Source organism: Tamandua tetradactyla, chromosome 20 (genome assembly GCF_023851605.1).
Source record: "Tamandua tetradactyla isolate mTamTet1 chromosome 20, mTamTet1.pri, whole genome shotgun sequence".
Taxonomy (NCBI): Eukaryota; Metazoa; Chordata; class Mammalia; order Pilosa; family Myrmecophagidae; genus Tamandua; species Tamandua tetradactyla.
The window spans coordinates 37,907,314-37,932,969 of record NC_135346.1 but is presented as its reverse complement, the minus strand read 5'-3'; the positions used below and the strand labels follow the sequence as shown (position 1 = coordinate 37,932,969).

At 35.8% G+C, this 25,656-nt stretch overlaps 1 protein-coding gene across 4 annotated transcripts in view; it reads left to right on the top strand.

Annotated features, from left to right (window-relative positions):
* The window catches only part of TIMD4 (T cell immunoglobulin and mucin domain containing 4), a 184,216-nt gene that overhangs the window by 150,305 nt on the left and 8,255 nt on the right, over nucleotides 1-25,656 (top strand). The window contains exon 7 of one of the 4 annotated variants that reach the window (XR_013166278.1): nucleotides 613-699. The exons of the other annotated variants lie outside the window; for them this stretch is intronic. The gene's annotated coding sequence lies outside the window, so the exon portion shown is untranslated. The remainder of the gene's footprint in view (nucleotides 1-612; nucleotides 700-25,656) is intronic. 4 annotated transcript variants of the gene reach the window in all.

Here is a 25,656-nt window from a genome sequence, read left to right as displayed (position 1 = left end):
GAAGTTTTACAATCAGTCCTGTTGCACAATTTGTATCTCTTCAGCTCCAATTACCCAATATCTCCCCTATCTAATATTGAGTATTGCCTTTTGCCATATTTATGTTTATGTGTTACCTTTAGGTAACAGGTTCTGGGGATTAGGATGTGAACCACTGTTTTGTTTTGCTAGTGCTGCCTGAATGCAATACAGCAGAAATGGAGTATCTTTTACAAAGGGGATTTATTCTGTTATAAATTTATAGTCCTAAGGCATGAAAATGTCCAAATTAAGGCATCAACAAGAGGATACCTTCACTCAAGAAAGGCTGAGTACGCCCGGGGTTTCTCTGTCACATGGGAAGGCACATGTAGATATCTGCTGGCCTTCTGTCCTGGGTTAGTTTCAAGATGGCACTTTCAGCTTGTAGGGGTCCTTCTGGCTTCTGCTGGTTATTTCTTTTTTCAAGTTTCTGTGGGTCCTTTCTTAGCTTCTCTGGGGCAAACTATGGATTTCATCTCTTAGTTTAGCATCTCCTGGAACATTTTCTGTCTCCAAGCATCTGTCATCTCTCTGCAATCTCTATCAGCTCTGAGGCTCTCTCCATGTTTTCTCCTTTTATTCTCTTCATAGATGACTTCAGCAAAAGGACGAGACCTACCTTGAATTGGGTGGGCTGCATCTCAATGGAAACAAGCTAATCAAAAGGTCCCACTCACAGTAAGTCTGTACTCACAAGATTGGATTAGAAGAACATGGCTTTTCTGGGGGTACATAACAGATTCAAACCAGTACGATGTCTTTGGGGGGGGTGTGTGTGACATTATTCAGCCTACCACAGGGAGTGTTAGAAAAGTTACCTAACTTTTAGCTGTTTTCTTATCCATAAAATGGGGATAAGTACAAAGCCTTTTGGAGGAATCAAATGAAATGATGTATGTATAGCTCTTGGCCCATAACCAGGACCCAACAAATCAGCTTTGAGAAAAAGCCGATCTTTTTTCTTAAGTATTTCTGTGGTTTATTAGCTGTGTGATCTTGATTGTATCATTTACTCCTTGTAGCTACAGTTTCCTCTTCTGTAAAATAAAACCATCAAGTTTGCTTTATGTAGGTGGATATCTAATTAATGTAGCAGAGTTTATTAAAGGATCATCTTCTTTTTACTGAATTGCAGTGATACCTTTGTCATAAATCAAGTGACCATATGTATGTGGGACTGTTTAAGGACTGTTTTCTGTTTCTCTGGTCTTTGTATATATCTTTGTGTCAATTTCACACTGTTTTAATTACCTAAATTTTATAATCTTGGTTTCAAGTCATGTAAATTCTCCAATTTTTTGTTCTTCTTTGAGTCTATCTTGGCTATTTCTGTCCCTTTGTATATTCATATATGTATTAGAATCAATTATCAGCTTCCTGAAATAAAAACAAACCAACTTGTTAGCATTTTGATAAGGATTGCATTGAATCAAAAGATTAAAATATTGGCAGATAACTATCTTTACAACATTGAGGTTTCTAAGCCATGAATATGTTATATTCCTCCATTTATTTATATCTTCTTTAATTTTTCTTAGCGTTTATTCCTCCTAAGGAATTAAGTCTCCTTCTAATTCCTAATTTGCTAAAGATTTTTTAATTATGAAAGGATATTAATTTATCAAAGGCTTTTGCTCATCCATTTAGTTGATCAGATAACTTTTCTGTGAATGTCACAGTTTCAATGATTGATTTTCAAATGTTAAACCAATCTTGTATTTCTGGAATAAAAACAACTTAATCATAATGTTTCATCTTCCTTATATTGACTGATATTTTTTATTTTGTTTTTTGATATTTAATATTTTGATATTAAGATTTCTGTGCCTCAAATCTTAAACATAAGGGAAACTAGCTGAATGATTTGCTTTCTAGTAATATCCCTGTCAAATTTTGGTATCAATCTATTAAAACCAGTTGAAAATGTTCCTTCTTTTTTCCATTTTATGGTTGGGTTTTTGTGATATTATTATTATTTTTTTTTTCTGAAACTTGGAATGACTCACGGGTGAAGCCGTTTGGGCCTGCAGTTTTGTTTGTTAGAAAATACTCAATTATGAGTTAAATTTCTTTCATTTATATTAAACTATTATGATGTGATTTTAAGGAATTGACAATTTCAACTAAATTATCCCATCTATTAATATAACGTTTATAATATCCTTTATTGTCTGTTTTGAAATTGAGTATAATTTTCATAAAATAACATGCACAAGTCTTAAGTGTACAGCTTAATTAATTATTTATGATTATGCCTGTGTTAAGATCACCCAGATCAAGTTATAGATGCATCAGTCCAGATAGTTCCATCATGTCCATTCCCAGTCAATACCCAAACCCTTCTTCAGAATAGTAACTACTATCTGACATATATCACAGTAGGTTACTGTAAATTGAATCATACAAATCATTCATATGTATTTTTGTTTGGCTTTTTTTTTTTTTTGCCTTTTGTAATGTTTTTGAGAATCACACAGATTGTTTTATCGGTGGTGAATATATCAATATATCACAACTTTTTAAATCCATTCTCCTATTGATAGACATTTAGTTTCCTATTTTAGGCTATTATGAATAAAATTGCTGTGAACTTCCTATACAAGTGTTTATATAGATATATGCACTCATTTCTCTTTGGTACACATCTAGGAGTAGAATTGTTGAGTCATAGAATAGGTATGAATATTATAACTTTATGAGGAACTACCAAACAGGGTTAAAAGTAGTGAGCCATTTTACATTTCCACCAACAGTGGATGAGAGTTAGAGCTGCTCCATATTCCCCCCAATGCTTAGTCTTATCTTTTCAAGTTTAGCCTTCCTAATGGGTATAAAATGGTACATTGTACTTGTTTTAATTTGCATTTCTCTGTTAACCTATGGTGTTGAGAACATTTTCTTGTGCTTATTGGCTATTTGGATATCTTCTTTCTGGAGGTGCCTTTTTAGTGCCTTTGTTATTTATATTTTTCTGATTGAATTATGGGAATTCTTTGCATATTGTAGAGATGAGTCCTTAGTCATATATAGTATATATATTAATTCTTATATCTGTGTAGTACATAGTTTAATATCTTATATATTTGCATGTACATATACTGATAGATACATACATATAAATATACATAGGGTAAAAAGATAGATCTTTTCTCCCAGTTTATGGCTTGCCTTTCCAACTTTTTTAAAGGATGTCTTTTGATGGACAGAAGATTTTCCTTTTAATGAAGTCAATTGTATATTTCTTTCATGATTATTACTTTGTATCTAGTTTAGGAAATTTTTGCCTATCCCACTATCATGAAGACATATGTTTTACTCTAGAAGCTTTGTAGTTTTTACATTTAAGTTCACAATCTATTTCAAATAAATTTTTATATATGGTATGAAGTAGGGGACAACCTTTTTCCTATCTTATTTTATGAGGCTGCCTAACTCTGATACAAAGCCAGATAAAGACATCACAAGAAAATAAAATTATAGGCCAATTTTCCTTATGAATATAGAAGCAAAAACCCTCAACAGAATGCTAGCAAATTGAAAGCAATAGCATGTTAAACTGATTATACACCATGGCTAAGTAGGATTTATCTAGGAAATAGAAGAATGTTTCTAACATAAGAAAATCAAGCAATGTAATATATCACATTAATAGAATGAAAGAAAAAATAGCATGATCATCTCAATTGATACAGAAAAGGTATTTTCATAATAAGAAGACTCAAAAAATAGGGAAAGAAAGTATCTTTCTCAACATGATGAAGGGAATGTGTGAAAAATTGACAGCTAACATTATACTCAATTGGGAAAGCCTGAAAGACTTCTCCCCTTGTGAAGTCAGGAACAAGACAAGGATGTGTGCTTTCACTACTACTAGCCAATATTTTACTTGAAGTTCTAGTCAGAGCAATTAGGCAAGAAAAAGAAATAAAAGGCATAAAAATTGGGGACAGTGAAAAAATAAAACTATATTTGCTGATGACATGAGCCTTCATATAGAAAATCCCAAAAAATCCATAAGAAAACTATTAGAGCTAATAAATGAATAAAGCAAAGTTGTAGACTACAGAATTAACATGCAAAAAGCAGTGGTGTTTCTATCCACCAGTAAGAATGACCAAATTAGATAATGAAGAACTATCCCATTCAGAGTCTAAAAAAATAAAATATCTTTTAATATATGTAACCAAGAAAGTGAAGGACTTGTATACTGAAGCATATAAAACACTGCTGAAAGAAATTAAAGGCGGCCTAAATAAATAACAAGATATGTCATACTCATGGATAAGAAGATGAGCTTATCCTCAAATTCATCTGGGAATTGCAAGGGACCCCAAATAGGCAAGGTATTATTGAAAAAGAAATACAAAATTGGAGAACTCATGCTTCCCAATTTCAAAACTTACTAAAAAACTGCAGTAATCAAAATAGTCTAATATTGGCATAGAGCTTAGACATATTTTTGAATGGAATAGAATTGTGTGCAGAAATAAACTCATACATTCATTGCCAATTTATTTTCAATGGGTTACCAAGTACTTTGATTGGGGAAACAATGGTCTCATCAACAAATAATGCTGGGAAAATTGGGCATCCACATGCAAAATAATAAAGTTGGTCCCCTACCTTACATGATATACAAAAATTAACTCAAAATGAGTCAAGGACCTAAGCATAAGAGCTAAAACCACAAAACTCTTAGAAGAAAACAAAGGGGAAACTTTCATAATTTTGGATTTGGCAGTGATTTCTTAGACATGACACCCAAAGCATGAGCAGCAAAAGGGAATAGTTAAAATGCACTTAATCAAAATTAAAAACTTTTTTATACCAAAGGATATTATTAAGAAAGGGAAAAGACAACTTATGGAATGGGAGCAAATAATTGCTAACCAGATATGTGATAGAGTTTAGTATCCAGAATATATAAAGAACTTCTACAACTCAACAACCATAAGAGACAAATAACCCAGTCAAAAATGGTCAAAGGACTTGAATGGACATTTCTCCAAAGAAGATATAAAAATGGTAAATAAACACATGAAAAGATGCTTGATATAGCTGGTCTTCAGGGAAAGACAAATCAAAACCACAGTGAGATACCACTAGAATGGCTATATGCTTAAAAAAATACAGCTTTGGTGAGAATACGGGAAAGTTCAAACCTTATACATTATTGATAGGATTGTGAAACAGAGCAGGCACTGTGGAAATCAGGCATTATTTATTTTCTCTTAAATCCTGGCTGCCTTGGTAGCACTGAGTATTATTTTAGTCTTCTCGAGCCAGTGAGATCATTGAAACTTCTGGATTTGCCACTTTCTGATCTGCATATATGCTTTTTCTAAGAACTGGCAAATGGGCTTGTGTAGGAAAAACAGCAGCAAATGTAGGGTTTTATCAATGCATTCCCCTTTTCCTTAGGATCTTGTTGTATGAGTTCTGGCTGCTTTAGTTGTCCTCTGATGATAATAAATATTTGGGTTTGTGTGTGTGTATTTTAGCTAGATTTTATAGTTGTGCTCAGTGGGATATTTAGTCTGAATCAAGCTATTCTGTCATAGCTGGAAGTAGAAACCACAAATTATTGTTTTCAATAAAACATATAGATTAAAAAAGTCTCTGCTCATCCATATTGTGACCTTTCTGATATTTTCCCACAGATCCTATAAAGTCTTCTGGTTCTCTTTTGGCTAGATTAAATGGAAAAAAGTTATTTCAATTCATGTGACATGGCTTCCAGAGCCACTACCATTCTGGTTCATATATATATATGTATATGTGTATATATATATATTTAATGGACAGCAGAAAGGTTATGATTCCTGGTTTTAAAGTCAAGCAAAGTTACTTTTAAATCCTTGATCTGACTCATATTAATTGTTTGATCATGAACAAGTAAACTTAACTAATAAATTCTTTTGGTCTGTTATGTGCAAGGTGTAGGGAATTATCTAGCTTTCAGGGTCTGTTTAAATTAAGAAGAGTGTGTGGCTCACAGTAGGCACTGAAAAAAATGGTAGCTTCTGTGGCTGCTTCTTTCCTATTTGTATACTTGCTGTCTCCTCAAGCAGCGATCCTTTGGGGTAAATTCTTCATAATGTTCTTACAAGTTTTCTGAAATTTCTTGTGCATGTGTTCTTGTCCAATTTCATAAAAACTCTGTAGGACAATCCTCAAAGAAGAAATAAATCTGAAAATATGTCTTGCCTCCTCCTTAGCATCTCCCTCATATTGCCGCACTGACACAAGTGGGAGGAAAAGATGCTTTTGAAAGAATTTAACTGCAGGAATAACATTTGTATAGTAAAGTGCTCTCCCCCTCTCCAAAATGACCCTTTATCAGAATTTCACTTGACTTTCCTCTGTTTTACAACAGAAATTTAATAAATGCTTTGGATACAATCTTAAGCAAAGGTCTGCAGCCGCTGCTGTGCAATTGTTTGAAATGCCTATTTTCTTATGCTCATTTCTGACCCTTCTGAATCCCGTTATCAGTGCCTGCACATTTTTGGTAACTGATTGTCATTACGTTGTAAGGACACTGCCAGAGTGATTGCTCCTCAACCGGAGATGTTAGACAGCTGAAACATACCAGCAAAAAACAAAGGACATTCCTGACTTGGGGAAAAATGGTGTAGGAGAAATTTATGTGTGTTTGACATTTATATTCTTTTGAGTAGCTTTTGTCTCTTTGAAAATTCCCTGAACTTCTTACCTTAAGCAGAAGAATGGAATTTAAATGCTAGGGAAAAAAGAGAAAGTCCACTTTGAAGATAAGGAGAAAGATACAGCATTCGGGGTTTCACTCTGCCTTTTAAGGCCTTTCTGGTTATGGAAAAGGACAAAACTGAAAAGTTAATGGGGTCAGAATAACTATAGTCTCTATTATGTCAGGGAATAGTTTTATAAAAACATAATACTTCTAAAGCCTTGTCATACCAGTGCTTCCTAACAATCTGCTTTCTATGTCTCCTTGGCACCAAAGAGTACCAGTGCAGGTGTCTTCTGCATTATTGATCACATGTAAAGGGAACGCCTTCAGGAATGTCACCTATGGGGGGTCTCTGTGTGGGGACAAAAGGGGCTTATTTGCATGCTGAGTTTCTGATCTCAAATGGCAGAATTTCATATCAAGACTGTCTGATAAACCCAAAGGATTTAAGCCCTAAAAGCAGCACAAGTGCCCTGGTCTAAACCTTTATTTAACTTCCTAGCAAATGCAGAGCTCATTAGCTTGTGGATGCTCTGGAAAGTGAGATGAACATAAGCTTATATTCTATTAAGAGGTTGGCAGAAAGGGGAGAGTCTGTTCGATCAACATATCGACATGATTCTCAGTACCAGGGACTACCTTGATATATTTAAAACCAGTGGTACCATCTCCTCCTTCAGTCCACCACCTTCCATCACCTAAGACCCTGAAGACCTCAACACCTAAGATTTTATGCTATTTATGTAGTTAAGGAAGTTTTTTCAAATTTTTTAAGAAGTAAAGACAGTTTTTCAGATAAGTCTTCCTTAGAGGCACAAAAAAAGTCTCTCATATGAGATATTTTTTTAAAGAGATAATCTGGTTGAAGCAAGATGGCACCACAGTGTCCTGTCCTCTTGCCCTCTTTCAACCCTGTAGAAGTTCCTGCTGCATCTCCTCAGAAGCTCCAGGAAACAGAGTTTGCAAAACACCGATGTCAGGAAACCAATGAAATATTTTGCATTGTCAGAGAATGATAATATTGAATAGGCCTAACTTCTAGAGGCCAGTTAATGCCACAATATCATGGGGAGGGGCATGCTCTTCTTACTGTCTTTCTTTTCTCCAAATTAATTTTTTCAGAAGAAATTTATAATGTTTGAAATTCTCAAATCCACCATCTTATAGCTCCAGAACATTTTCATATCCAGAAAGAGAAGGCTAGGGATCGTGTAGTATTTTTCTGTTCTCTCTTCAGATGGCTTAGTGTGAAATTAATTTTTTTCTCCTCTTCTATCCACCCATATACAGGTACTGAATGGCACAGCATTCTCTTTCGGGCTCTGTGAATTTTAATCTGGGCCTCATGCAGCACATAATGTATAGCTGACCGGCATCAAGTTGGTGTTTACAAAATGAAATGAAAAACTTTGTCTCCAGTTTGTGAAATCTATGTGCGTGTTGTATCAGGCAGGTAAAGAAGAGATAAGAATTCCTGAAGTTTATGCCTTCAGAATTTAAGACTGATCCCTAGATATGAATCTGTAGTACTAGGGATTCTTTGAGGTGAAGTGACAGAAAGTGGCCTGAGCAAAAGGAATTTATTGGCTCACAAAACTGACAAGTCTGGGAGCAGGACAATTCTGAAAAACTAACACAATGTCATTCAGTCTCTATCACTCTGGCTTTTTATACAATGCTTTCTATATGAAATGGCTCCATTATTTTACTTCTTCAGATGGTTCCTCCATGCAGAAGAAGCAGGGCACGTGTGGAGCAGCTGCATTGCTGCAACCATTTCAGGCTTAAGCCACCCAAATTTAGCAATCCTAGAAGCCACAGAGATAGCTTCTTTTTCATAGCATCGATATACAGACCCCTAGGGAGGATTCTCTTGTCCAGCTTGGGTCGCATTCTGATTTGTGGGCCAATCAGAGACCAGAGACCATATCAGAACATGGGTATTAATCCTGTATCCCATATCAGAACATTCTTGGCTTTTATCTTCATTCCTTTAGAGTTGTTTCTGGTCGGCAGAGTCTATTCTGGCTGTCATATAAGAATGATAATTTGCTATGTTACTCCTGTGAAATAATATTTGTATTTTCATGGAATCCTCTAGATCCTCTTCGGATTTTGGTAATAAAGGAAATCTAGACACTACTTCGGATTGAAGTAGTTGCACAAAGAATAGGAAGCATAAACAAATAGGAGTCTGAATGGGGCAAAACAATAAGTATAAGTCATTCCTCAACTTAATAACTCAGAAATGGCTAACATTTAGCATGTGGGTTGCTGCCTCCATTCCGATGCCTTGGCAGACATCAGTAATCAATTATGCTGTTATTTTCTGCTAAGCACAGACATGACCTCAGAATTCTTTTTAAAACAGGCTTCCAGGAAGTGCATCAATATTGGTATGCAAAATAAGTTTATTTAGCATCACTAGAATAACCCCAAAGTCCCCATAATTCGTCATTCTCTTTTGTTCTCCTCCAACATTTGAGAACATTAAGGGCATCTTTGAAGTTCTAAAAACATATGAATTTTAATTTCCTAGTAGGGTCCGTCTATTGGAATCACAGGATACTACTCCAGTTTTTTATGTTTGTTTTTCCGTTTAAAAGAATGAGGTAATTAAGAAACTTTTGGGTATTTTACTGATTTTGGTTTTCTCCTAAAAGCTGTCCTCTACAATGCTCCCACTGGATGCCTGGCAAACTCTTATTGATGTTGATAAATAAGTTATCTTCACCCACGCAGCTTAATGTCCACGTTAACATGACTTTATTTCACTGTCTTCATCAACATAATTTTATTCTTCCAATAAGTGTTTTCCTAGGAAAATGAAGGTTGTACATAATTATATTGTGCATTCTGAAGACCTATCGACTCTCTAATAGCATCAAACAACAGTTTAAATCCTCACCATGCCGTGCTCATGAATCCTAAACTATTATATCATGATTCTTACCCCGTCCTAAGTAATCACTGAATTGAAAGATCTACCATAACTAGATTTTCAAATCTCATAAATATTCCAACTTTGCCCTTCTCCATCTATGAGAATATAAAGAATTTGTGAGGTAGTGCCCTCCCTGACTAATATAAGAAGAATAAACTCAGCTTTGTCTTATCAGGTTGTTTTGATAATATTTTCAGGACCAGCTTTAGACAACTTTTAAGTCAAGATGAACCAGCATTTACTCAGTGACTTCTATGTATAAAGTGCTGGTAACTTCTGTGGAAGGGGCTCAAAAAAAAATGAGTTAGACACAACTCCCATTCTCAAAAACCTCACAAAATAATGGGGATTAGAAAACAAATTAATAAGCATCATAATAAAATAGTATTGGTAGGTGGTTTTGAGAGAGGGAATTAATTCCAACTAGGATATCTCAGAAGACTTCTTGGAGGTGATAGGTTTGAATTTTGCAGTGAAGGATGGCTGATATTTCAAAAGGGGAATAGAGGTTGGGGAAGGCATTCTAGACTGAAGAAATAGCACAAGCCAAAAGCAAAGAAGTGGGAAAGGTCAGACTGCATCCAGAAAACTCAAGTTTGACATGTTGGCTGGTATGAATAGTGAGAAATGAGGCTGTCAAGTTGGTTACAGATCATCAAAACATTATATCATTGGAGTGCCAGAAAACAGCCCCAGATTTTATTCTGTATGCCATGAACAAGCATGGAAGAATTTTGAGCTTACCTTCTGCTTTCTCATTCTCTCCACCTTCTCCTTCCCTCTCTCTTTCTCTGTCTGGTTTTCTCTGGCTTTTGCTCTTTCCCATTTCATCTCCTTCTCCCCACTACCTACACAACTCCTCCTCTCTGTCTTCTCATTTTCTCCCTTTCCCCTAATCTAATCTCCTGAAGTAATTTCTTTAGTTTAAAGCCCTTGCTTTCTTTGGTACTTTCTAGTCCTCTCTCTCTCTGTAGATCATCTTCCCTCTGCAACTTGCTCTTGCTCATGATCTTACTCTCTTCTTATCCCATTCCTATCAGAGGTCTTGATCCTCCTCATCCCCTTACTTTTTGCCTGAGCCCCTTGACTCTGTCACATGGCTCCCTACCTCAATCCCTTTCAATTACTCCCTTTCTGTACATGCAAGACTACTTTAGCTACTCTTTCTCCATGTGGTTGGGAAGATGGCACCTTACTTCTAGGTGCATGACCCAAAAGGCAAGGCTCCCTCTCTTGCAGCTGCAAATTGAACAATTCCATGGAAGGACTCTGGGTAGCCAGCCTTGGCTTATGTGCCTAAGCCAGATCACTGGCAGCAGCCAGAAGAATGGTTACTGAGAATAGCAAGACTTTGTTCCTATGCAAAAGCCTGTGGCTGGCAGTCTTTCCAGAATCAGAGATTAGGGATGTGATGGCTCCCAAGACATCACTGCTGGACAGACCAGAAACAACTTATGTTCATTTGTGATCATTATATTTCCATTTTACACATGAGGAAACTGAGATCCAGGGCATTAAATGAGTCTTCCTGTCACAACCATCCCAATTTTTACTGACCTCAAACTCATTTCTGAAGCTCTGTTTTATTCCTCACTCATTAATTTTAAATGAAGTGCCTGTTGCAGCTTCTACATTGCAAATATAACCAAGGATTTGGGAGAACATTTGAATTACAGTAGTTGGTCTGGTCTTCTGTTTCTGCTTTTGTCCCTCCTTCCCTCCCTGATTTCTTTTTCTTTATGTTCATAAGAAAACAGCTGAGGGGAGGGAATACAACTCTTACCTAATTAAATTCTTCAGTTAACTTTTTTCTTTTTTAAAATTCTAACATTTTTAAGTGTTGAATTTCTTAATAGCGAAGCATCCACCTGCCAGGATGCTCGAGTCCAGCTGGGGATCTTGCTGCAAGACTTTATGGTGATCAGACAAGAGAATAGTTCTCTTGAATGAAATAGGGAGTGATGCCACAGCCTGTGCATTCTAATGTCTAAGTGAATACCCCAAATATCATAAAACTTTAAGAAGACATAGCATGTGTCAAACACAAGGGAAAGTACCAGTTAATGTCTGAGACAAAGAGAAAAGAGGCTTTGTTAAACTTTAATTGCATTTTACATTAGAGAAGAGGTATGTTGTTCTCCATTTGAATGTATTTTTAATGGATTTATTCCTAAATATAAGAGGAATAAATGCACATTTGAAACGTTTTTCAAAGTACATAACAGTACATACAAATGGAGGGAAGACTATTAGAAGTTTGAGAGATCTTTCTAGGTCTTGTTTTTCTTTTTTCCTATTAACATTTTTACATAGTTATAAATATACTGCTGTTTTAATTTTGAATCATATATATTTTTTAGTTAGTCTTATATACAAAATTACCATATTTGCTACCGTTCCAGGTCATTAACGTCTCAGAAAACATCATTTTAAATTATTGTGTAGAACATCATAGTACAGTTAAACATAATTTAGTGTGTTATTTTCCTGATGTTGGACCTTGATAGGATTTTAAGCCTTTTATCAATGATAAACTGCCATTAACATCTTTAGGATAGACTTGACTGCATTTTTTCTTGGAATTACTGTTTTTTCCCCATTTCTATAATATGCATGTAGTAAGCATAAAGTCCATAATGCAATTGCACAGAGATATTTTTTAAAGATTATTTACATTAACCTAATGCCAACTCTCAGGCTATTCCTCTAATCCTGATAGAAACTTTCTCACAGTTGTTACAGGAACCCCTTCAGCCTCCCAGGTAGCCCCAAACCAGGAAGCTTATGTGCTGTTTTATAACTTGAATATAATGACACTGTTAACCAGGTGACCTTTAGTTTGAAAACTCATTTTATTTTTTGAAACATTTCAAATTCCTCCATCCAGATTTACCAAATCTAAAAATTTTTCTATAATATATTTACTTTAGTTAATTTTGTTTAAGAAACCGGTTTGTACAGGTATAGTTCACGTTCACTTTTTGTCTTCCTCAGAAGTAACCACAATCCTGAAGTTCGTAAGAATCTTAGCTTTCCATGCTTTTTATGCTTTTCTTTTAAACACATGAAAGTATCTACAAATGGTAAGCAGTGTTCTTTTCTGTAGTTGTTCATTTATTTTTATCTAAGTGCTTTCATATTGTAGGTATCATTCTTGCTTTTTACATATTGTGTTTTCCGGATTTTGTTTCAGTTTGAGATGTTTAGGTGAGGGTCTGCCATTTTAACTGCTGTGTAATACCTTCATCACATAAACATGTAACCCTTTCTTTACTGATTGTTTTATTGATGGGCATTTAAATGTTCTCTTTTTGTGTTTTCCTATGACAAACTGTTAACTGAGCAATGGTCTCACTTCCTGGTGTACACACAACCTGGTACCATGACACTGGGATTTTGAGGAAAGAACGAGATTTACTGCAAAATTGACCAGCAAGGAGACAGGAGGCAAGGCTCAAATCTGTCTCCCTGATCCAAGAACTAAGGGATATTTATAGGATAGAAACAAAGGGACATGGGGAGAGTGAAGGGATTCAGGTTGACATATTCTGTTTGCCTGTTTGTAGAAATATGCTAGCAGGCCACATCTTATACTTTTTTTTGAGAGAGCCCTAGTATTTTATCTGCTTCCAATGACTTCTCATCCCTGTAATCTTGGTTCTGAGGGGGGGTTATTGGAGAAAGGTTACTTGGGTGATGCTTAGCAAGTGTGCATTCATTTGCCTAGAGATTCCTCTTGCTTGTGTCAGGCAATTTGTGATTAAGGGATTGTGGTAATTTATTGGAGAGGAAAATCTAAAGCAGCTTGTGATAAGGGCAGAGAAAGAGGGGAGTTTCCATGGTTTGAAAATCAATGTTTAGTAACTTTTTTTTGTACATCTCTTTTTAAATGGGTGCGTTTTTCTCTTGGTTACCTACCTAGCGGTGGAATTAATGGAGTTAATGGGGACTCACAACTGCAGCATTACTATATACTGCCAGATTGTTCCCTACAGTGATTCTACCCCATTATTTTTCCTACTGCCAGTATATGAGAGATGCCATTTTCCCATATCCTTGTCCACAGTTGTTGTCAGTGTAGTGGGATGAGTGTAGTATACCACTCCCCGCCCCCCCCCCCCCAAAAAAAATTCATATCCACCTGAAACCTCAAAATTGGACCTTATTTGGAAATAAGGTCTTCGAAGATCTGATTAGTTAGGATTAGGCCATACTGAATTTGGGGGAGCCCTAAATCCAATGACAGGTGTTTTTATAGAAAGAGGAGAGGATACACAAAGAAGAAGGCCATGTGATGATGGAAGCAGAGATCAGAGTGATGCAACTGCAAGCTGAGGAACCCCAGGGATTTCCGGGAGCTACTAGAACCAGGAAGAATGAAGGCAGGATTCCTCCCTAGAGGGAGCATGGCTGTGCCAACACCTTGAGTTTGGACGTCTAGCTTCCAGAATTGTCAGAGAATACATTTCTGTTGTTTTAAACCACCTAGTTTTCAATATTCGTTTATGGCAGCACTAGCAAACTAGTACAATCAGATTTGTTATTTCTGGCCAATCTGGGAATTATGAAGTGGTTTTTCTTTGTGGATTTAATTTGTCTTTCCTTAATTACTAGTGAGGTGGAATGTCTTATAATATATTTAATGGGCATTACAGATTCCTCTTCAGTAAGTTATCATTGGCCACCCAACCCCTCATTTTTTTCTGTTGGGTTGTGTGCCTTTAATTTATTCATTCATAGAGCTTGTTCATATATTCTTGATACCAGTCCCTTGTTGACTAAATGCTTTTTAATATTGCTTTTCTGTCTGTGGGTTGTCTTTTTACTTTATTTGTGGTTCTATTTGTTGTATTGAAGTTTCTACTTTTAAAGTAATCAAATTTATAAGTCTTTGCCTTATTGTTATTTAGGAACTAATTTTTATTTAAAAAATTTATTGTTAAATATAACACATATACAAAGAAAAGAAGGAAAAAGCAATGACTTTCAAAGTACACTTCAACAAGTAGTTAAAGAACGGGTTTCAGAGTTTGTTATGGGTCACCATTCCACTTTTTCAGATTTTTCCTTCTTGCTGCTCCAAAACACAGGAAGCTAGAAAAAATATTTTTCTTTTTTTGTGAAAAATAACGTATACAAAAAAGCAATAAATTTCAAAGCACAATGCAACAGTTAGGTGTAGAAGAGATTGCAGAGTTTGGTATGAGTTATGATTCCATAACTTTAGGTTTTTACTTCTAGTTGCCCTAAGATACTGGAGAATAAAAGAAATATCAATATAATGATTCAGCAATCATTCATATGTTAAACCCTACCTTCTCTGTATAACTCCAAAATCACCTTTCTCTTTCTTTCACTCTTTAGGGGTATTTGGGCTATTCCCATTCTAATTTTTTTCATGTTGGAAGGGACTATTAATGATATGGGATAGAAGGATGGAAATAGTTGATGTTCTGGAGAGGCTGGGCCCTCTAGATTTCTGGACTTATCTGGTCCAGGGACCCATCTGGAGGTTGTACGTTTCTGGAAGTTTACCCTATGTGTGGGACCTTTGGTAGAATCTTATATAATGTCCTAGGTGTTCTTGGAATTTTTAGAAAGGTTTTTGTTGGAGTTTGGCAAGTTATGATATGTAGCAAGGTCTATCTGAAGCTTGTAGAAGAGTGAGTTCCAGAATAGCATCTCAACTCTATATGAACTTTTTCAGCCACTGATACCTTATTTGTTGTACTTCTTTTCCCCTTTTTCATCAGTTTGGCATTGTTGATCCCATGGTGCCAGGGCCAGATTCATCCCTGGGAGCCATCTCACATGCTGCCAGGGAGGCTGAGTCCTGAATGTCATGCCCCACGTAGGGGTGAGGGCAATGATTTCACTTGCAAAGTTGGGCTCAGAGAGAGAGGCCACATCTGGAGCAACAAAAGAGGTCCTCTGTAAGTAACTCTTAGGCATTCCTATAGGTAGACTAAGCTTTTCCACTATGTACATAAATTTCATAAGAGCAAACCTCAAGATCAAGGGCATGGCCTATTGATTTGGGTGTCCCTAATGTTTGTCACAGTATCAAAGGTTTCCCCAGTGGTAAAGTTTAATAGTCCCATATTTTGTTCTCCCATCCCTCAAGAGTCTTTGCCAATACTTTTTTATTATCTGCTTAATATGCTCTGAGATGTATCTAGGCATTACATTAAACTATATAGAGTTAAAGGTCCTCATTCTTATTCTGGGCTCCCTGTGTTTGAATTGTTTAGAAAATAATTTCTAGCATGTTGCAAAAAACCCCACAGATTACTGTAGTTTCTTCTGTTTTAAGGTTTTCTGTTCCCATTTATATCTTCATCCTTCTAAAATTTATTTCAGTAAATATCCTGAGGTAGAAATATAGTGTGATTTTATTTTTCCATATAGGAAAATAATTTCTTTATTTGTGCAATAAATAATATTCCCATAATTTGAAATGCTACTTCTGTATATTCCAATGTTCCATATAGGTATGGACTTGCTTCTGGACTCTATTCTGTTGCACTGATATCTGTACTGTTCTAGTTTGCTAGCTGCTGGAATGGAATATACCAGAAACAGAATGGCTTTTAAAAGGGGGAATTTAATAAATTGCTAGTTTACAGTTCTAAGGCCATGAAAATGTCCCAATCAAAGCAGGTCTATAAAAATGTCCAAATTAAGGCACCAACAAGAGGCTACCTTCACTCGAGAAAGGCTGATGAAGTTCCAGGTTTCTCTCTCAACTGGAAAGGCACATGACAGACATGGCAATGTCTGCCAGCTTCCTCTCCAGGCCTCTTGCTTCATGAAGCTCCCCTAGGGACGTTTTCCTTCTTCATCTCCAAAGGTCTCTGGCTGTGTGGTCTCTCCTCACGGCTCCTGTCATTCTAAAAAGGACTTTCTCCAACATGTTCCCTCTTTTAAAGGATTCCAGTAAACTAATCAAGACCACCACCTGGCCAAGTTGATACATGAACATAATCATGACATGTACATCAATAAAGCACTATTTTAATCACTATACCTTCTTAATAACTCTCTATATAGTAGGTAGAGTTCTACTATAAAAATTGTTGTAGATATTCTTGGCCCATTAATCTTCTATATAAATTTTAGTATCAGCTTGTCAAGTTCCATGATAAACTCTAGGATTTTTATTGAAATTGCCTTTTGAATTAATAGATTACTTTGGGGAGAGTAGACATTTTTATAATTTTGAAACTGCATATGTATAAGCATAGAATATCTCTTGATTTATTCACGTCTCTTATGCTCGTCAATAAAATTTTTGGCTAGATATATATATATAAGTACTACATTTATGACCTTGTTACTAGGCTAAATGGACATTTTTGTCCTATTATATTTTTGTCTTTTGCTAATGTACAGAGCACTATTGATTTTTATATTCTAATAATAGATGTAGCAAAATTGCTGAAGTTGCATTAGTTTTATCACAAGGGATGTGACTATTTTAAATGAGTTTGCTGAATCTATCAGATGATCAAATACCTTTCTTCTTTTTCACCGATAGTGTGATGATTTACTGTGATAGTTAGGTTCAGGTGTCAAATTGTCCAAGTGATGATGCCCCATAGTTCTGTTGCTGTGGGTTTAAATCACCACATATGAAGTTTATCTATGGCTGATTGCATCTGTAGTTGATGAGGGAGGGTGCCTGCCATGATGAATAATGTTTAATTAACTAACTGGAGACTTAAAAGAGAGAGGTCAGAAGAGAACTTAGCATACTTCATCTCAGCGCTTGGAGCTCAGACCCAGACTTTTGAAGATGCAGAAAGGAATCACCCTGGGGAAAGTAGTTTGAACCCAGAACCTAGCAGACATCCACCATGTGCCTTTCCATGTGACAGAGAAAGCCAGAAGAAAGCCAGCTGTCTTTCATCTGAAGAACTAAAAAATTTGTAACTAAATAAATCCCCCTATTAAAAGCTGATCCATCTCTGGCGTGTTGTATTCTGGCAGCTTTAGCAAACTGAAACAGTTCCATTAATCTCTTCTTAAATGTTAAAACACTTTTGTGTTGCTGAAATAAAGTCCATTTGATTTTGACTTATTAACCTTTTTATATATCACTAGTATTGACTTCAAAATATTTTGTTAATAATTTGTGCATCTATGTTCATAGGAGACATTGGTTTATAATCATTTTTCTTGTAAAAATCCTTATTTCATTTTGGAATCATGATTATGCTGGCCTCATAAAAAGAGTTAAGGACTGTCCCCTCTTTCCATTTTCTGGATGAGTTTCTGCAAAAATGGCATTTTTGTCTTCCTTATATGTTTACAAGAATTCACTGTTGATGCCTTCTGGACCTTAGGTACACTTGGTAGGAAGCTTTTACATAATGGATTAAACCTTTTTAAAGAGATATTAGATTATTAAGAATTTCTGTTGATTTTTGTCATCTTTGATAGGTTGCATTTTTAAGAATTTTCTGTTTCATCCAGATAGTTAGATTTATTGATATAAAGTCATGCATAATGTCTTCTCGTTAACTTTTTAATGCCTGTAGGCTCTGTATTAATGACTCATTTTAAATTTAGAAATATTTTATTTGTGATTCCTCCCTTTTTCCCTTAATCATCTCAAAGAAACAAGTTTTGGCTTCTCTGACTTTTCTCTATTTATATATGTTTCCTATTTAATTGATTTCTGTAATTATCTTTATTTCTCTTTTGTGGGTTTGATTGCTGTTCTTATTCATGTTTCTTAAAGTAGTTACTCAGATAATTAGATTTCAGACTTTCTTCTTTTTAAATATATTCACTTATATTTAAAAAGGCTAGAAATGTCCATATAAACACTCTTTTAGTTGCAGCTATCCACCCTCAGTTCTGAAATAACAGTTGAGGGAGAATTATGTTATGAATTCCCAATAAAAACTCTGGACAGTGAAGCTCAGGCAAGCTTCAGTGGCATGCACCATGCATATTTCCACACATTGAGGCTGGAAAGATAATGCATTCTCACTCCACTGGAGAGGGCAATGGAAGTTTCATATTTAGAACCCTTCCAAACCATACCCTATGTGTTTCTTCCTTTGGCTGATATTTATTTGTATCTGTTCCCTGTAATAAGCCATAGAAGTGAGTATAATAACTTTCAGTGAGTTCTGTGAATCCTTTTAGTGAGTTATCAAAACTGAGGATGGTTTTGGAGACCCCTTGAACTTAAAGTTAGTGTCAGAAATGAGGATGCTCTTGCATAGATTCAGCCCTCTAACTTTTGTAATTGGAGTCTAACTCCAAGTGGTATCAGAAGTTGTGAGGAGGCTTAGCAGTCTGGGAACTGTGCCCTCAAACCTCACAGTATGGCTAACTCTGGGTAATGGATATACCATATTTTGTTTGTTTATTCATCTGTGGATGGGCATTTGGGTTGTTTGTACTTTTTTGGTTATTATGAATACTGCTGTTATGAACATTCCAATACAAGTTTTTAGGTAGATGTGTGTTTTCATTTCTCTTGGGTATGTACCTGGGAATGAATGCTTGGTTATATGGTAACTCTATGTCTAACATTTTGAAAAATTCCCAAAGTGTTTTCCAAAGTGGTTATACAATTTTACAAGTTTCAATTTTTCCATATCCCAGTCAGCACTTCTTATTAAGCATCTTTTTTATTACAGCCATCTTAGTGAGTATGAAGTGGTATCTCATTGTGAGTTTGATTTGCATTTTCTTAATGTCTAATGATATTGGACATCTTTTCATGTGCTTATTGGCCATTTATATATTTTCTTTGGGGAAGTGGCTATTCAAATCCCTTAGCCAGTTTGTTAATGGGATAGTTTTTAATCTTTGCGTTGTATGCAAGTCCCTTATTAGATATGTAATTTGCAAATATTTTCTCCCATTCTGTGGGTTGTCTTTCCACTTTTTGATAGTATATTTGAAGTATAAAAGTTTTTAATTATAATATATTCCAGTTTATCTATATTTTCTTTTGTTATTTGTGCTTTTGGTGTTATCTAAGAATCCATTGCCTTGCCTGAGGCAAAAAAATTACTCCTTTATTGTTTTTTTCTAAGAGTTGTATTGTTTTAGTTCTTTTATTTAGGTCTATGGTATATTTTCAGTTAATATTTGTATTTAGTATGAGGTAGGATATTCAATTTCATCTTTTTAAATATGGATATCCGGTTGTCCCAGCATCATTAATTGATGTTCAAATTTGAATATATCATATTATCATTTGTATAAAATTCTTTCTAATCTTTGTTTTGATGTCTTTGATTCATAGGTCATTTAGAAGTATATTGTTTAATATCCAGATATTTGGGGGTTTTCTAATTATCTTTATTTATTGATTTGTAATTTAATTATAATCTGGATTTCTTTTTGGCCCAACATATATTGTCTTTGGTAAAGGTTCCATGTGTATTTGAAGAGACTGTGTATTCTGCTGTTAGGTAAGTTATTCCATCTATGTCAAGTATATCGAGTTCATCATGTTCAGACTTCTGTATTATTATTGATTTTGAAATATTTGCCATTGCAGTTTCTGTGAGAGATGATTTTTACATTTCCTCTATTATTGTGGTTGTTTTTTTTTCAGTTCTGTATATTGTTTGCTTGATATACTTTTAGGTGACATTATTAGGTACACAGAAATTTAAATAGGCTGTGTCTTTCTCTTGCATTGCCTCTTGTAAAATTAGGAAATATCCCTCTCCATATCTAATCACACTTCTTGCCTTAAGATTCATATTGTCTAATACTGTGAGAATGATGCTGTCTTTCTTTTGCATGGAATACCTTACTCCATCTTTTTATTTTCTACCTATCTTAATCCTGATATTTAAGATGTATCTCTTGTAAGCAGCATATTTTCTTAAATTCCAGTCTGAAAATCTTAATTTTAAATTGATATAATAGTCAATTTATATTTGTTATAGTTGCTGACATCGTTGGGTTTATTCTATTCTCTCACTTTTTTTTTTTTATGTCTTATATGTTTTTTCCCTCTTTTTTTTTTTTTTTAAATGCATGTTCCGGGGTCTCCCAAATGGAAGGCGAACATTCCACCACTGAACCACTAGTGCACTTATGTGTCTATTTTTATTATTTTTTAAATTTAATTTTTATTTATTTTTATTTTTTGTATACTGTATGGTGGGGTAACATTTCATTATTTTTCCATATGAGTATCCTGTTTTTGTAGCACCATTTATTGAATTTGTTTTTGTTTGCTTGTTTTGCTTGTTTATTTGGTTCTTTGGGAGGGAAGTGCATGGACTGGAAAGTCAAACCCTGGTTTCCCACAAGGCAGGTGAGCATTCTACCACTGAACTACCCTTATACCCCCACTTATATGTTTTCAATGTCACTTTTTTTCTCCCTTCTTTCCTTCTTTCCTTCTTTCTAGGATCCACCTAGAATCTCTTTTCTTCCATGAAATACCCCTTACCCTTCCCTTTCATTGATCACTAGCATTTCAATCTACTAAATTTATTTTAACATTTGTTCCCCCTATTATTTATTTTATTTTAATCCATATGTTTTACTCGTCTGTCGATAAGGTAGATAAAAGGAGCATCAGACACAAGGTTCTCACAATCACATAGTCACACAGTGAAAGCTGTATCATTATACAATCATCTTCAAGGAACATGGCTACTGGAACACAGCTCTACATTTTCAGGCAGTTTCCTCCAGCCTCTGCACTCTACCTTAACTAAAAAGGTGATATCTATTTAAGGCGTAAGGATAACCTCTCGACTCTGTTTGGTATCTCTCAGCCATTGACACTTTATTTTGTCTCATTTCGCTCTTCCCCCTTTTGTTCGAGATGGTTTTCTCAATCCCTTGATGCTGAGTCCCAGCTCACTCTAGGATTTCTGTCCCACATTGCCAGGAAGGTCCACACCCCTGGGAGTCATGTAGCACATAGACAGGGCGAGGGCTGTGAGTTTGCTTATCATGTTGGCTGAGGGAGGGAGGCCACATCTAAGCAACAAAAGAGGTTCTCTGGGGGTGACTCTTAGGCATAATTTTAAGTAGGCTTAGCCTATGCTTTGCGGCACCCTATTCTTAATACCTTACATTGGCGTGGAACATTTGTTAGAATTTATAGCACATTCAAATAGCTTTTAAGACTTTTTTCTTTATCCATGACTTCTGCAGTTTTACTCTAATGTATCTACATATAAATTTATTTTTGTCTTTCTCACAGTTCTGAGTACGTTTAAGTTGAGAATTCTTATATATGTTTTATTCTATAAAATCCTTAGTGTGTATCTCTGATTTTGCCTCTTTAACATATGCTCATATTCCTTTGAAACTCCAATAAGATATATAGGTGCCACTGAGTCTTCATTTCTCTTAATACTTGAATAATTGTTATCCTTTTTTTCATGCTGTACTCTGGCTGAGTACTTTAAAATGTTTTCCAATTTACTGACTCTTTTTCACCGTCCATTTTGGAGTTCACCTTTTCTATTGTTTTTTTTCAGTGACTCTATATTTTTATTTCCGAAACACTTTTCTGACTTCTTGCTTCATATTTGTTTTTCTCTTTCTAAGGATATTTTTTTTTTTTACTTTCCTCTTTGAGGATACCATAACTACATATGTAAATGTCTTTTAAAGATATTTATTTAAAAAATTAATTCATCAGTATTGAATATTTTAACTTGTTGACTTATTGTTTGCCTATCTGAGTATTAGCTTCCTTCTTACGTTTTAGATTCCACCCACTTTAGCTTGAAATTTTGTTTTGGTGCTTTTCTCCAACTCAAATCGTTTTTTGTCTGGGATTTTTCTGGGGCCCCAAAAAGTCCTTGGTCCAGAACCAGGTTCTGTGTTACTTGCTAAGGCTTTAAGAACTTGTAGGTCCTGGCAATGTGTCTTCTTTTATTGTGGTCCTAAAGCCTTTTATTGCCATTGTGCAGGCATCTTCATGCAGGCTTTCCTCCCTTCCTTTCATCCTTCCCTGTCCTCAAGTTCAAGCAGTGAGCATAGCATATTGCCCGTAGGCCACCTCTGTCTGCCCCTGGTCTTGGGGCCCAGCTTCAACCTCGTATGCTTTGCATTTCCATCAGCTTCTGCTTTACATGGATGTTTATCTTCTTGTGTAGACCATCTTATTTTTTTTCATATTTTTCCTGTTTATATATTTTATTTTGATATGCATTTATAACTATATAACTTCATTACATCATCTTGACTGGACTTTGAAGCACAGGAATCTCTCCTGAAGTGGGAGATACCAGTGCCTTAGGATCCAGCATGCAATCCAAGGCAGCCCATGTTTTGGTTCCTGGAGTTTTGGCTCCTGCCTGGCATGATGTGGGGTGGAGTGTTTGCTATTTTATGAGCTCTAACTTCTGTTCTCTTCTGGTTAATCTCAAAGGATCTCTACTCTCCCTTCTTGTTCACCCTTTGTTCCTTTGTTCTTTCATTATAGCCCTTGAAGGTCAATTAACGAAACCATCTTTAGCACCTAACAAACTGGTCTTCTTTCCTGGAGAATAGATTAATATTCATACTGTTACAGCAGGTGAATGGCAGTAAATGCATTCCATATGTCTAATTACAGAATAGAAGGAAGAAAAAACAAAGCAGTTGAATGTTCAGTCTTTCTAAGTAATGAAACTAATGACCTGCTATACTTTTCTATGAATTTTCTCTTTGTTCTGCTATGACAAGTCTTTATGTGTCTGACTTCTCATCAAATCTCAGATAAGATGTCACTTACTTAGGGATGCATTCAATTCTATTACTATGATTTTCAGGGTCTAGAAATGATCTTGATTGTTTATTTGCATGCTTGCACATTGCCTTTCCCTGCCCTTCCCAGTAGATTTTAATACTGGGGTGGGGTTAGGGCAGGTTTTGCCTGCCTTTTTGTTTATAATAATCCCCAAACAGATAGAAGCATGAACGCTCAACACATGACCATTAAATACTTGGTTAACTAATGAATAGACTACTCCTGTCCATGATTTTGCACTGGCCATTTTATGATCACTTACAGAACACTATGTAAAATCATGAGATATGAGGTCCTGGAGATCATTTATATGACACCTTTACTTTTCAGCAGAAGGAGCTGAGGCTTAAGGTTTGTCACAGTTACATAAGTAACTAGTGGCTGGAATGGAAAAAAGCTTGAGTTTCTTTTTTCCTTGCCACCTCAAGAGTTGTTGATGGAACACTGGCTCTTGAGTTGGGAGCCCCTGTCACATGGTTGGTGCTCAGTAAACACAGTTGTACTGAATGGATTCCTGAGCTGCTTCTGCTGCGTTCACATAAGTATCTTTGGAAAATCACCAAGCCTCTCTAGGACTCAGTTTCCCCATTTGTGAGATGATATCTATTCCTTACTTTAGGGGGTTACTGTGACGGGTGAGATACTTTTAAAGTATTATTTGGCAGTGCATGTGAGGACTCATTTTGGCAGCAACAATATCAAAGAAAACATGAAAAGATGGCCACTAACTTTGTGCCAACTGCAGTCATTGTAAAAAAATGACAAGAGCTGGGGAAGATTTGAGGGGAGACATAAAACCTGAAGGGAGAGTTAACAGGCAAGGAGAAAGGTGTGTGTAGTGGCTGGTGTTATTTAACTTGCCATCATGGCTGGAGGAGTTAGGGAGTGAACTCCTTTCTGTTTTTCTGAGAAAACCTTCGTAACTATCACTTTCCTGTTAGAACTGTCTGAAGAAATGAAATCAGCTCAAAATTGTAAAATATATATCAGATAAGCTGTTTGGGATGCTGTGAAGTCACCAAATTTTCATCAGGATAGAAAAGAAATACCAACAGTCTCTGTGCACTTTGATTTATTTTATCTATTATTTATTGATAACATTTCATGTTCTTTTATGTCTGAATCATGTGGGTATCATGAAGGCAGCGAGGGACGTGGGCTGAATGGGGTCCTGTAAGGAAGCAGAAGGGAGGAATGCGTGCTTGGTCTACTATAGAGTGATCTCAGGACTGGATGATGTCAAAATGGAAAAAATGGCCCATGGAGAATCTTCAGATTTAACCAGAAGGTGGTCCATGGTGACCTTTTTAGGGAGCAGTGTCACATTAAAGTAGGAACAAGAACTAGATTTCAGGATATTTACATGTGCACAGTGAAGAAATGAATATATTCTATGTTTTCAAAAATTGTGGGTGGTGAATTTCCTGAGGTGGGCAGGTTCATGAGAACACTTTTGGGTCTGTGTGAGTTATAGGGAAGATTTAACTATCTTGGTAGGTAAGATATAAGAAAATTCAGGGAAAAAAAGGAAACTGCTGAGGAGAAGGCAGAGAGTGAACACATAGTACAAAGGAAAACTAAATAAGAGAGCCAAGTAGGACTGCTTGAAGGTTCAGGAACCAAGATTGTTGAGATAAGAATGGACAAGTGTTCTTTATGAGGGAAACTGGTCTTAGACACAGCTTCTGACACCAAAACCGGCCAATTACCTTCTCTGATGACTGTACCCATCACTCTATGACAAGTCCTTTTCTCAGTAAAAGATATCATCTGGTTGAAGAACATTCTTTTGGTTAGAAGGGAAGGATTAAAAGAAGATAAAGCTAGTTGGTTCAGATTTCTTTGTATCACAAATATTTAGCTTTTGAAGAAGCGAGAAGGACCCATGCGATAATGGACTAGAGAACTGGAAATGCGGTTAATTACTTTGGCTTCAGGGAGTCTGATGGGTTATCTATTATGGAGTCTTCTGTAGAGAAGAGAAGGACTGGTTGGATTTGGAGAAGAAACAATTACTGCAATATCATCAGAGTTAAGGAAAGTGGGATATGAAGCCTAGAAAACAAGGGAGAGATGGATTCAAGATGTATTAGATCTGCATGAAATAATTTGAAATTAGAAGATGTAAGCTCTAATGACAAAACAATCCCAAAGGGCTGAGGCAGGAGGGAGTTGTGGGAGTTTGAGAGTGAATGAAGGGTAGCAGTGATCAGAAAGGATCACCAAGTAACTTACCTG